We start from the raw sequence: 6426 nt of genomic DNA, 5'->3' as shown, positions 1-6426 counted from the left end.
GAGTTGGAATCCAAATGTTTTACATGAAAATGAATCAGTGCTAAACGAAAAGTTGAACGCCCTTAACACGTTCACACACTAAGGCCCATCGGTTGGCAATTCTTTTTATTACAAATTACACCATAATTTTGCTCAGTAATTTGAGTGAAGTTTTGAAGATGTTTGGAACCCCCCCAGCTACATGGATCAAGCGTTCAAAGAGTGAGAACGTGATCAGGGTTACGCTACTGCTTAAAAATGAAAAAGCGATAAAAAGTAATATAACGTAATATAAATAATAATTGTTTTGATAATTTGTGCCTTTTTGTCCTCCAGTGTGTCAGGAACAGAAAGTGGCCTCATCCTGCAGTGGTTGTTCGGTTTCTGTCACACTCCTCAATGAGCTTTTTGTGAATTAAAGAATCATGTTTCACTCATTGGCGAACATTCCCGACTCTGCAGAGTGATCACTCACTCCGGATTCATTGCCGACCCTCGGCAGAGCTGCCAAACCCTCTTACTGTAGCTGCTCCGTGTGGCAGCGGGCATTTCTTTAATGTCACACAACTCATGTATCAAGAAGCTTTTGACAGCAGGGTTTAATCTCTATATAGCACTGCTGTTAGGGATTTGATCAGGGTTCTTGTATTACATGTGTAAGAAGGAAAAAGCCTTGAATCAGAATGATTCATGAGACGTTTTTCATGAATTTCTTTATTTATCTACTTTAATACAGAACAGCATGAAGTCATTCATTCATCTGACATTCATAAGCTATATTTATATATCTCCTTTCATACAGAAATGCTGCTTTAGATCAAAACCATATAGACCAAACCACCTAGTGTTCTTATCAAAATATGTAAATAATAGAAATTGAAAATGCTGAAAGTGAAAAGAAAGCAAAAATGAATAAAATAGTAAAATAAGAAGCAAGAGTAAATGCAATAACATCAAGTTAATTAAAAAAAACATACAGTTACAGTCAAAGTGCTGCTTTACCTCCTCAGACAAGGTTGCAGCTTACAACTGGGCTGGTTCAAAAGTTTACACTTAACAGAGGAGCACAGGCGTCCCTATGATAATGTGACCTCAACATTATTTTGACGGTTTTGCTTCTGAGAGGGTTATGGAGGCACGATCAGCACGGTGTTCGTGTTGAAGAGAGGCAGAAGTGAGTCAGGATATCCTCGAAAGCTAATGCATGCTTGGCTACATCATTAGTGTCTCCCTCACACTGAAGGAGAGAGGCGTCAGCACCCAGAGATCATTTTTCCTCGGTATGATATCGCACTCCTCGGTGACTCCCTTTTGATATTTCTCAATATAGAGTATGAATACAGCTTTTTTCAAATAATTGAAATAATAATTAAATCATACTAACAGTAATCAGCGTGTCTGTTTGGTGTCATTGGTCAAAAACATTTTTGTATCTATAGTTTTGTCATTTGCCTAAAATGTGTAAATGTTCGCACATTTCTGCTCATTTTGCACATATGTGTCCTGTTTGAAAAATTCAACATATTCACATAAAAGCGTGTGTGTGTGTGTGTGTGTGTGTGTGTGTATGTGTGTGTGTATATATATATATATATATATATATATATACATACACTTGCGCTCTCCCATAGTAGTTAATTTTCTTACAGTCTTTTTGCAGAACAAAATTCTTATTGAATTCTATTGCAGTTCCCAATCATTTCCCACCCATAACCAACACAAAGAAACACTGTTCTAAACACTGTTTCATTGGGATTAGGTGATCGGTATCAACCTGATGATCATAGCTGGTTGAAGCACCGAAGGTTGGAGTGAACACAGTCTGTCAGAAGGCCCTCCAGGACCCCTGGTTTATTAATGAGAAACTGTAGATCCAGATGCTGCCCTCAAGTCATTGTCATAAGATCCGATTAAGACTGATAACACATTCAAGATCTTAACCAGGAAATCAGCTTGAATGTGTGAGTAGTTTTGGACAGCCTTTGAAAATATGTTTTTGGTTGTTGATGTTTTATAAAAATGGATATGTTTTATTAAAATTATATTAATTTGAAACAGACTTGGTTAGAGCCTGTCATGTAACACTCAGTATTTTAGTATTTTTAAAATGCCCATAAAACTGATGGGTTTTTAATGTGCAGAATTTATAATATAGTGTAATATTGTAAGCAACGTAGCCTCACACCTCCAAGGCTGTGGGTTTGAATCCCGACTCGGTCCTTGTGTGTGAGGAGTTTTTATTCTCTAGGTGAATTACTCTTGCATGAACACTATTTGTGTGTGTGTATGTGTGTGTGTGTGTGTGTGTGTGTGTGTGAGAGCCCAGTGTCCTGGGATGGGTTCTGGTAGCTTAGACCTTAAGTAGAACTAAGCAGTTATGGAAAGTGAGTGAGTATCACGGCTGGTCATAAAGTGTCTGACAACCCAACATATCTACCCTGTATTCAGAAACGTGCTTTGAAGAGCTAGAAGTTGCTGAAGAAAAACTACACACTGCAGATCATTCAAACACAGAGTACTAATAACTTGACAAAGGATGCAGTAATTGCAACTGAATTCTGAAACTTAGAAATACTGTGGACTAACTGGCTCTGGACCTGTTGTGTTATATGGGCATATGTCCTTCTGTCTCAACCTCAAACCTTCTGCTGCATTCCTGTTAACCTCAGTTGGAACAAGTCTGAACTTAAGTGCCAGTTTGGGCGTGTTAAATAGCTGTGTGCTCCATATATCAGGGATAACACATACAAAAAAAACCAAATACTATTAAGGTAAACTGAAGACTTAATGATATAGAAGATCACGCAATCATGGGCGTGTTTCGGTCGCGTCTATCATTCTATCATACCACCAAATACAGTTTAGAAACTGTACATAATGTCAGTGTACATGTGGGTAGGTTTAGGTTTAGGGCTCAGGTTAAGTGTGCTCTGCCGGTATGCTATTCTGACAAAGTATGCTGATCTGTCAGAACACTGTTTCTACGCTGGGGCAAGAGGGGGCAACGCCCACTTGAACAAAAATCCTCCCCCTTAAACCAAGTTGAGAAAGAAAATTATGGATTACGCACAAACTGAATATGGACAAGATTTACTACAGTAGCTCTGTTCTTGCACAGATCCCCACCATGCCTCCCCCAGCTAAATATCCAATCACTGTTAGTATGCTAATGAGCTGCTCAAGTTTCTCAGATGGTCATACGCTGTGGGATTTTAGAGCCGATTTTGCTCTTTTGCTCTATAGAGCTGAATAATTCCTTGAGTCCGGCGAATTACAGCTTGGACATGCATTGTACATCATACAGTGTTTTTTTAGTTTCCCCCCTATGAGACTGCTACCTTGTCGTGGTCTGAGGGTTTGTGTGCCTTAGTGACCCAAAGCTCAGCTTTCAGATGGGACACCCAAGTTGCACAGTTACCTAAGTTGCACAGTTACCATTGTTACCTAAGTGTTACTATAATATTGATATTATAATGATGGTTGAAAAATGTTCCAGGTTCAATATGTCTTTCTGAATGCACATTGAGCATGTTCTCACCATTCACCAACATCCTCAAAATAACTAATAATGTTGCACACATTTTTTGCTGGTAAGAGGGTTTTTTTTAATTGAGGCTCCTGTTTCAAGACAGCAACAGCGACCATAATTTGACCAACGGAAACCACTTGTAAACCACTTTTTGTTTTTGGCCTGTCAGTAACACATTTAACACATGTGAATGTGAGCATGTGTATCTGTACTCCACAGCCCCGCCCACCCGTGGACATGAAGCCAACATTTAGGAGGCCCAGGCAATAGACATCATAAAAAAAATCCTAAAAATGCTGTTAAGACAAGTGTGGGATTGGAGCCAAACTGCAGTTGGTGCCCCTCCCAAGAAACCTCAATGTCTTCGTGGGCACAGGCAGACCGCCCTCTGGATGCCATTCAGTGTGCCCACCCCCAAGGTCGTATATGTATATATAATGACAGGGTCAGTAATGACAATGTCTAAGTTGCACCTCAAGGCCATATGTGTATATTATATCTTATTTTGTCTTATTTTGGAAATATATGGTTGAATGATGCTTGTACAGTGCATCCAGAAAGTATTCACAGCAGATCACTTTTTCCACATTTTCTTATGTTACAGCCTTATTAAGCCTTATTATTCCCTGAATTCATTAAATTAATTTTCCTCAGAATTCTACTCGCAACACCCTATAATGACAAAAATTTGACTTATAATAAACAAAAAACTGAGAAAGCACATGTACATGATGAAAACCTGCTCCAGAGCGCTCTTGAACTTTTGATCTTTCAGCAGGACAATGACCCTAAGCAAACAGACAAGATATCAAAGGAGTGGTTTCAGGACTCTGTGAATTTACATTTACATTTAAGGCATTTGGCAGACGCCCTTATCCAGAGCGACTTACAACGTGCTTTCATGTTTCCATCGATGAAGAGATCAATTCCGGTTCACTAGGACCCCAACTATGAATACAATCTTTTTATTCACTCTGTTGTAGATTCTGTACACAAGTTCGACAACAAGAAAGTTACAAGTTAATCTAAATATTCTCTAAAGAGGAAGGTCTTGAGCTGTCGTTTGAAAATACTCAGTGACTGAGTTGTTCTGACCTCGAGGGGAAGTTCATTCCACCACCGAGGGGCCAAGACAGAGAAGAGTCTAGATGAATGTCTTCCTTTTACCTTCAGCGATGGAGGGACCAGGCGAGCAGTACTGGAGGCTCGGAGTATACTTGAGTGGTCCAGCCAGAACCCAGACTTGAAATCGATTTTTATAATTTTGCCAAAATCTCAAGTAAACTATTTTCACGTTGTCATTGTGGGGTGTTGGGTGTAGAATTCTGAGGACAAAAATAAACTTAATCCATTTTAGAATAAGGCTCCATTTCGAATAACATAACAAAATGTGGACAAAGTAATGCGCTGTCAGTACTTTCCGGATGCACTATACATAAGCGGCACAACAGACACCCGTAAATGTTTTTTGCATTTACTGCTTTTGAGATTTGAGATGGTCAGAATTTGGCCCAAAGTGGCTAAATGACAGTAGATTATCTGAAATGTATCATACTTTCTTCGTGTATGTGTTGAAAAAATTTTATGGTTTGACTCTAAATGTTAACCTCATGACTCAACATCTCCAGAGAACGTATGGGTGTAGAGAGTTTGGCTCTGACTCAGAGGACCAAATATACTGTCCTCATCTGTTTCTGATGATATTTTAGTAACCATGATGTCAGCAGAAAGGGGAACGTGGGGTGATTATGAGTTCATTTGGTAGTGGCCTCATAATCATGAGATAAACATACAAACACACACAGACATTGAGAATAAATAACATAAATAAATCGAATCCTATATGACATTGCTATGATGCTGATGTTCTGCGGTTGTTCTGAACTTGTTCGTTTTTAGCAGGACAGCCAAGCAGGTGGACATCTTGCACAAGTTCAGTTGATGGCAAGACAAATGGCAGCTTCTTTACATCGCTCCTGTTGCCAAGCACGTTTTGGGTAGAGTGGCTCTAAAATACTTCCAACATTCAGCCTGAGTGCTCCCGCCTCCTACTGGCCAATGGAAAGACACTCAGCAGGACAGTCAGGCAATAATTCATTACCTTGATTAACGTGATTGAACCAAGCTCATGACCTAAAAAACATCCTTTTGTAGGTCATGAATAAATATAACTACATACATCGTTTAAACCAGTAGCATTACCACAAATTTCCAGAAATGGAATGGAAAAGTAGGAAAAGATGAAAGTACACTTCAGATTCCCGACCAATGCTACCCACAACTGTGCAAATTATGTTGAACTATGTGGAGCGATGTTGTTACCGGTGCTGGTTTTTGGTATTCAATCCATAACTGTAATACTTTCTCACATATAGCATGCTATAGATCCCTACCGCTGTAAGATGAAACTTGGTGGAGTACCTGGTGATCATATATAAAATTAGTTCATGTGCATTTATTTGACAACCCTGGTTAGCACATCTCAATTTTAATTTATTGAAATATTATTTGGTTGGAGCAACCCACACTGCATCTGTAAGTGGCATCTAGAATTTTGGCAAATGCAAATGGAATGCAAATGCAAAAAAAAAAACAAATGTGTACGATCATAGGGACATCTTTACGTTATGGACTTTTACAGTGTCTAGACCACACACCAGACATGAACATTCATTTTAAAAATCTGTTTTCATTACAGCAATTCATTTGCATTTGGATGTTTCTGTTTGATTCGTAATTTGCTACAGTTCTGTTCCCTTTATTTGTCTGTTGCTTAATTGGCTCAATAATTAGACAGTATATTTGTCTTAGGTTGCTAGTAGCCTAGTGGGTAACACACTCGCCTATGAACCAGAAGACCCAGGTTCAAAGCCCACTTACTACCATTGTGTCCCTGAGCAAGACACTTAACGCTGAGT

Source organism: Denticeps clupeoides, chromosome 10 (assembly GCF_900700375.1).
Source record: "Denticeps clupeoides chromosome 10, fDenClu1.1, whole genome shotgun sequence".
Classification (NCBI taxonomy): Eukaryota; Metazoa; Chordata; class Actinopteri; order Clupeiformes; family Denticipitidae; genus Denticeps; species Denticeps clupeoides.
The sequence above is the reverse complement of the archived record's forward strand: the minus strand, read 5'-3'. Positions refer to the sequence as shown.